A 7,163-nucleotide genomic window follows, 5' to 3' on the forward strand; every position below is an offset into this window, starting at 1 on the left:
AACACACCTCAGATCCTTAGTGACTTCAATGGGACCATACGAGGACCAGCAGCAGTCATTCCTCACTGTACTTCCTGTTTGCTTTTGCTTTTTTGCTTTCTTTTTGTTTCAAATTTACATTGTAACGTATTTGTAATGTATTATCTCTGACTTTATTTACTGCACGTACGTACATGTTATATCAAAGCTGATGGGGCAGAATGCAACAGCAGTGCAGTAGAAGCTGCTATGGTCAGAGCACTTTTGTTTGTCTTCTTTTCATGTTTTTGTTGTTGTTGTAATAATTTTGTTATTGTACTCCGTACACCTCTGGGGGGAGTATTTCAAGAACTTGGTCAAGCACTAATCCTGGCTAAGTTAACCTACAGAATGTAGTAAACCTGCAAATAGATAGCCTGCATGTGCCATTTAGTCATGGAAATGTGGATTCCAGGCACTTTTATTAGCTGACTTACTACTCCCTCTAGGTTAGCTCAACCAGCTGTGCTCCTGAACCGTCTTCTTGAATCAGCCCCTTTATATATAGAGAGAGAGAGCATAGTGAATCTATAGTAGTCTGATTACACACCTGCAACAGAGAAGGGCAACCTTGGCTTCAAAGGTGAAATGGCCTGCCACGCATTATTCGCACCTTTGCACAGAAGTTTACTTAGTAGTTCGCTGGCCAGTTGAAAATCGGAAGTCATTGTTTGTGCCGTCAAATGTATGATAATTGGATAAAGCATCTCTGACGTCAAGCCTAGACTTTAGCAGAGCCAATTTTGAACCACAGGGGGCTGCCATTTGAGACTAGGTTTGGAGCAGTGTTTCGACACATTGCGCTTTGAGATCTCGTCAGCGCCTCAAAATGCCTTTTTCGTTTCGCCCATCCCTAAGTTGAACAGAGGGTTGCTTGGTTTGTGCACATTGAATTTTGGACCAATATGCCCTTTTTGCTCTCAATATCTGGAAGACCTCCAATCTCTGTTAGAACTAGCTTGAAGTCAGATTTCCAGCGTTTGTCACCTGCAAGCTGGCGAAGTCGTCTATGTAGTTGGCTAGACATGCATAGCACAATGGCTAGCTGTTAGCAGATCTGTAAAAGTGTGTCAAATGAGTCATAGGTGAGACCGGGGCAGGCGACAGAGGCTGTGGTGGTCTATGCTGCTCTTTGGAAGCTGTGCCTCACCTGGTTCTGATTTCCATGCCAGGTCCAGGGCTGGACGGGCCATCTGGCATAGCGGGCATTTCCCGGCGGGCCGTGCACCCTTGTCGCCCCCTATTTTCAGAGAGGGGTTTTTTTGCATTTCTGAAAATAGGGGCCCACCGATGAGTCTGTTCTGTGCTGCTAATAGGGGCCCCTTTTAGCCAAAAGTGCCCTGGCCCTATTTCTCCCCCAGTCCAGCCCTGGCCAGGTCTGATGGTCCCCTATCACAGTGGTTCCCAACCTATGGGTCCGGACCCAACCGGTGGGTCGCCAAAGATCCACAGGGGGTCGCGAAGCCCTCTTGATTTTAAGGGGTTTGATTTTAATACCATATATAGCCCATGTTGAATAAATGACAAAGCATTTAACTAATATACGCATAGAAGCAACACAATGTTAGTGCTATTAAACATTTATTCTATATTTGACCGAAGATGAATTGAGGAATAAAATGACAAAAATGAGTTTTCGCAGGAAACAGAGGGTATCATGTGAATCCCTCTCGTGCAGGCGCTCGCGCAGTTGGGTCACCAAAGCTTACAATGGTAAAAACATGGGTCCCTGAAGAAAAAGGTTGGGAACCACTGCCCTATCACCCCACTCTAGTCGCTAGTCACACCAGGGCCGCCCAACTAGAAACAGGAGACTCCAGGACGATGCCAATCAGTTATCTTTGAGTTTGGATGTGGATTTTATTTAATGAATCAGTTGAAGTAAGAAATATGTGTTTATTGTGAGCACAGGTTTGGAGTGAAGTTAGAAACTTGTTCGCCATGACTTCCCACCCATTGCCACACACACACACACACACACACACATTCTCTCTCTCTCTCGCTCCCCCCCCCCTCACACACACACACCCTCTCTCTCTCTCTCTCTTACACACACACACACACACACACACACACACACACACACACACACACACACACACACACACACACACACACACACACACACACACACACACACACACACACACACAGTTCAGCTAGTTCAGCCACCCACCCTGTGTCTCTTTTCCAGGCTGTTTTATAGGCATGTGTGTTGTAACTGAGCTCCCCGTTTGGATCACTGCTAAAATACTGCTGCTTCCACAGCCACGACCTCGTCACCCTGTAGCCAGACTAAGGCTACATCTAGTCTGGTGTGTTGTTGGCTATCAGCAATGCCATCTATCCACTGAGGAAGACAGATACAGTTAAGCCACGTCAGCCAGCGCTGGCTTCATTTAGTTTATGTTTTGTGCTTCGCCGTTAATCGTTTAGCCTTTCTTCATCGTGACCTCAAACAAGAAGCAGGTATATGCAACTTCCAATTTCAGGCAGAAAACAGTGGGGTGTATGTATACACTGTAAATCTATGTCTCCGGATGCAACTTTTATCTGCTTTACCTGCATTGAATCACAGGTGTCTGACATGACATGAACGAAAGCCCCATTCTATCCATTGAGATGGAGAATAGTTGACATTTCGGATACTGGCTAGCCGTTCTAGTCCAGGTTAGCTAGGCTAGTGCTAGGTTGCCCTTCTTCAATTATAAGCCTATACTCTGCTGCCATCTACTAAGCCCTCTGCACCTCCTGGCCAGAAGGACCTGATTACAGTATAATGAGCCTTCATTGGTCTCACTTTCTCTTCAATTCTATGTGTGCGTCGGTCGTGCTTAGTTGATCACTGCTCTGTTGCTGGCTGGCCTGAAGAGATTTAAAAAAACAAAAAAAACAAAGAAAGAAAGATATAATCAGGCCGAGTCTGCAGAGTTTTTTTCTTTTCTTTTCTGGGGCCTATACTACAAAGCTGGTTCAGGATAAGTTAAGGTTTAGTGAAGAGGTAAATCATCTGATAGAAGAGCCTGGAGTCCTCATTTTCTCAAGAAAAGATCTTGTATTAGATGATTTACCTCTTAATTTAATCTTAACTTATCCTGAACCAGAGGAGTATTCCAAGAACCTGGCTAAATAGTAAACCAGGCTACGTTACCCTTGAGGTTGTGGTAAAACATCTAATAGAAGAGCCTGGAGTCTTCATTTTCTTAGCTAAATGACACCTGTGGACTATCTATTAGCAGATTTACCACTTCCTTAAGGTTAACTTAGCCAGGTTCATCACTTCACCTTGTTCTTGGAATAGGACTCAGCAGCTTTGTAGTATAGGCACCTGGTGTTGTTGAAGATGAACCAGTCTACTGTATACGCAACCGGACCCTATGGCTGTACCTCATGCTTAATCAAAACATGTTTGCTGCTTCTTACTCACTCAGTATTTTTAGTAATTTAAATCTAAAAAAAGAAAAACCGTATACAGTGATGTAAATAATAGAATTATTTATTATGAATGTCATCTTTTTTATTTATATTCACACAATGTTCATCTAAATTATTGCTTTTTTGTGGGTTTTTATGTATGTGTGTGTGTGTGCGTGTGTGCGCATGTGTCCGTGTGTGTGTGCGTGTGTGTGCGTGTGTGTAGGGGTGGGTGTTGTTTTTATTACCATGTTGATATGGTGTTGGTGCTCTCATAAGCTTCCCTTCTCTTGCTAGTCCTTGAGATCAGTACTTCTCGACCTCACTCCAGTCCATGCATGCATTTTTTCACAGCACAGATTACAGCATTACAGTCCAGTACCACATTGCAGTGTTTGCGTGTGCATATGCGTGCGTTCTTGCATGTGTGTGTGCGTGTGCGTGTGCGTATGTGTAATACTTGTGTAATGTAATGCTTGTGTCCAGTATTCCAGCTTTTGCTTTTTCCGGCTTTTACGCCGAGCCACTGGTTTTGTTTATGATTGCCATGACAACATCTATGTGTAATGTTTACCTCTATGTGATGTAAAGGCTGTGTGTCTCTGTTGTTGTTTTCCTTCATTGCTACGCGTCACTCTCTCGTCATAATGCTTCATGAAAGTGCACTGACTTGCCATATACTGGTTATCTGCCTCTGGTCATAAAGTCTGGAAGACAAGCCTAAACTGACTGTACATTTTACTCTGTTCATTCAAAACTTAGAAACTTGGAACAACACCATGAGCGCAGTTACGTGCGAGAAATATTCCAGTGTGCGCAGGAGTCGTGTAAGCGTTTTATTCATTCCGAATGTTTTCCGTGTTCCGGGAATATTGTGGTTGCAGAACAGTGTTCCTCACATGTAAGCGGAATATTCCGGAATTTGTTTAAAACCAAATACTGAGTTCGTTTGAAACCAGAAAACTCTGTGCATGTAACTGCAGTTCATGAGTGTTTCATTGAACTCTGTAAGTGTTGGATTAACACGGAAAAGGTGTACTGTGTATCCTGGTCTGCTACACTCTGTCCACAGAGTGCACATTTATATTGTTACACTGGTGAACCGTACAGACACTGGCTTCACTGTACGTAGAAACCCACTCAAAGGCTGTATCTCAAAGTCAAGGATCCTGTCCTTGCTAGGACGTGAAACGCCCAGTGATTGGATACTCAGCAAAGTTCACCAAAGAGTATCCAATCACAGGGTGTTTCAAGTCCTAGCAAGGCCATGATCCTTGACTTTGAGGTGCAGCCAAAACTCTCTCCTCAGCCATACGCTATATACCATGCACTGTTCAGGGCACTTAGCATCCGTTATCGATCGTGCTATCGTTGTTTTCAATGTGTATGTATGTCTGTCTGTCTGTCTGTCTGCCGGCCTGTCTGACTCTGTGTGTGTCTTTCTTTCTGTGCATTTGTCTGTTCATACGTTTTTCCGTCTGTCTGTCTGCCTGCCTGCCTGTCTGTCTGTCTGTTTGTCTGTCTGTCCATCCGTCTGTGTATCTATGTTTTAATGCAAGGTCTTATTTTGTAAACATGTTCATGTGAATCATTTACACATTATTGTTATTATTTTTCAGTGTGTGTTTTGTTTTTTTATTAGTTTTGCTGATAAAGCCTGGTGTACTGTATATTTTCATAGGTTCCTCATACATAATGCAAAATAAAGAAAAAACAAAGTCCAGTACTGTCTTTGTGTTGATTTTGTAAACATTCTGATTTGTGTTGATTTTGTATTATTTAACCATAGTGCACTGACACAGAAGTGGTTCAGTTGATCAGGTTCATAAATGTATGAGAAATGTATTGTGCTTGTGTCTTGGGTGCATGTGTGCGTGTGCGTGTGTGCATGTATGTTTGTGTGTGTGTGTGTGTGTGTGCGTGCATGTGTGCGTGCGTGCATGTACATGTGTGTGTGTGTGCCACTGCGCACAGGGCTTTGAACCTGTTCAAGGAACGAAAACGAAAAGCGGGAACTTTTTGTATATTACAGGGAACAGAAACGAAACCGGAAACTTTATTATTTATTATGTTCTGAAGCGGGAACACTTATTTAAAAATAATGTTAACCAGTTAATACTGGTTAATACCGTTCCTCAAACAAAAAAAAAGTAATTATTTTCCTGTGCACGTTACCATGACGGCTGAGGTTCACGTCCTGTGTGACATCAGACATTCGCTGACTGAATGGAGAGAGAGCTGTGGATTACAAAGTCTCCACTCCACATCTTAAATAACAGAAACCACTGTCATACAAAAAAAGCGCACCGAGAATGTTCTTCGTTATTGGGTATCCATGGCTGCTTCAAATATGCACAAACTCACAATGTCCGTCATAGCGCTCCCCGTGACCCAAGTCAGAGTAGAGCGCACATTTTCATCTTTGAGGTTTATTCTCCGCTTCTCCGCTTAGGTCGTCCCTGAATGACAAAATTCTGGAGGATATTATTTTCATCCGCTTGAATAAACAGTTTGGAATGTAGCCTAGGCTGACTCATTTGCTCTTCCATCTTTCTTGGTTAATTAACGTCACCTAGGCCTATGGTGAGTAATCAGCTGACAGGAACGAAATTAACCGTTTCGGGAACAATATTTTTTTTGTTCTAACCGGTTCGGGAACATCAATTTATTGGTGGAACTCATAACTGGAAACGTTATAATTCCGTTTCTGTTTGGAACGAACCCTGACTGCGCATACATATTTCTGCATGTACTGTATGTGTCACAGGTGGGGCACACATTGCCTGGCGGTACCCACTGACCTACCAACTACCCAGAGGAACATTGTACAGGTACACCCGCAAATACGCCAGGACACCAGTCTCGGCCTACTGTCTCGTATAGCCCGGATCAGCTGGGGAAGACAACACATGTTACTGTAATTGGGGTTCCACTTTTCTAATGCAAAATTCAAGGCATAGAGCACTTTAAGCATGACCACCTACCCCCAGCACCATTTACTGTATAATACTAGCACAGCCCTAATAAGTAGCTACAGACGTGATCTGCACAGCAAACAGGGCACATGGTAGAGAAGATAGGGGGTGGGGGTAGCCATTTTCATGGTGTAAGGTACAGCAGTCCTGCTGGAGGTATTCCTGCATTTACTGGGCCACAAAGGGAGAGAGAGAGAGAGAGAGAGAGAGAGAGAGAGGGAGGGAGAGGGAGGGAGAGGGAGAGAGAGAGAGAGAGAGAGAGAGAGAGAGAGAGGAAGAGGGAGAGAGGGCCGGGGGTCGCATACACAACGGGGAAGGGGCTTCCAAGCAGAGGGGACTCTAAGGTCTGCTTAAGGGCCCCAAGCAAATATTCAAAATAATGAATAATTTGAATCAAAATCGCCACTTCTGTAGTAAAGGGTGGTATTCACTATCTAGAGGCTTTGGGGGGGCCAAGCGGTGGTAACCAGCTATGGTATCCAGTTGTGGGCACTCAACTCATTTGGGGATGAACATTCTCACCAGACGATAGAGATAAGAGATAGATAGACGATAGAGACAGTTCACTAGGGTGACCAGACGTCTGGTTTCCCCCGGACATGTCCTACTTTTGAGACCTAAAAAAAATGTCCGGGGGGAATTTCAGAAATGCCCGGGATTTTGTTGGACTGCCAGAAATATAGACCTAATTCATTTGCACTGTAATTTTCACTCCGTTCCATTTGACTCCACTCCAGGTTTCTCTCTACCGTTCAC

This window comes from Engraulis encrasicolus, chromosome 3, assembly GCF_034702125.1.
Source record: "Engraulis encrasicolus isolate BLACKSEA-1 chromosome 3, IST_EnEncr_1.0, whole genome shotgun sequence".
Lineage (NCBI taxonomy): Eukaryota > Metazoa > Chordata > Actinopteri > Clupeiformes > Engraulidae > Engraulis > Engraulis encrasicolus.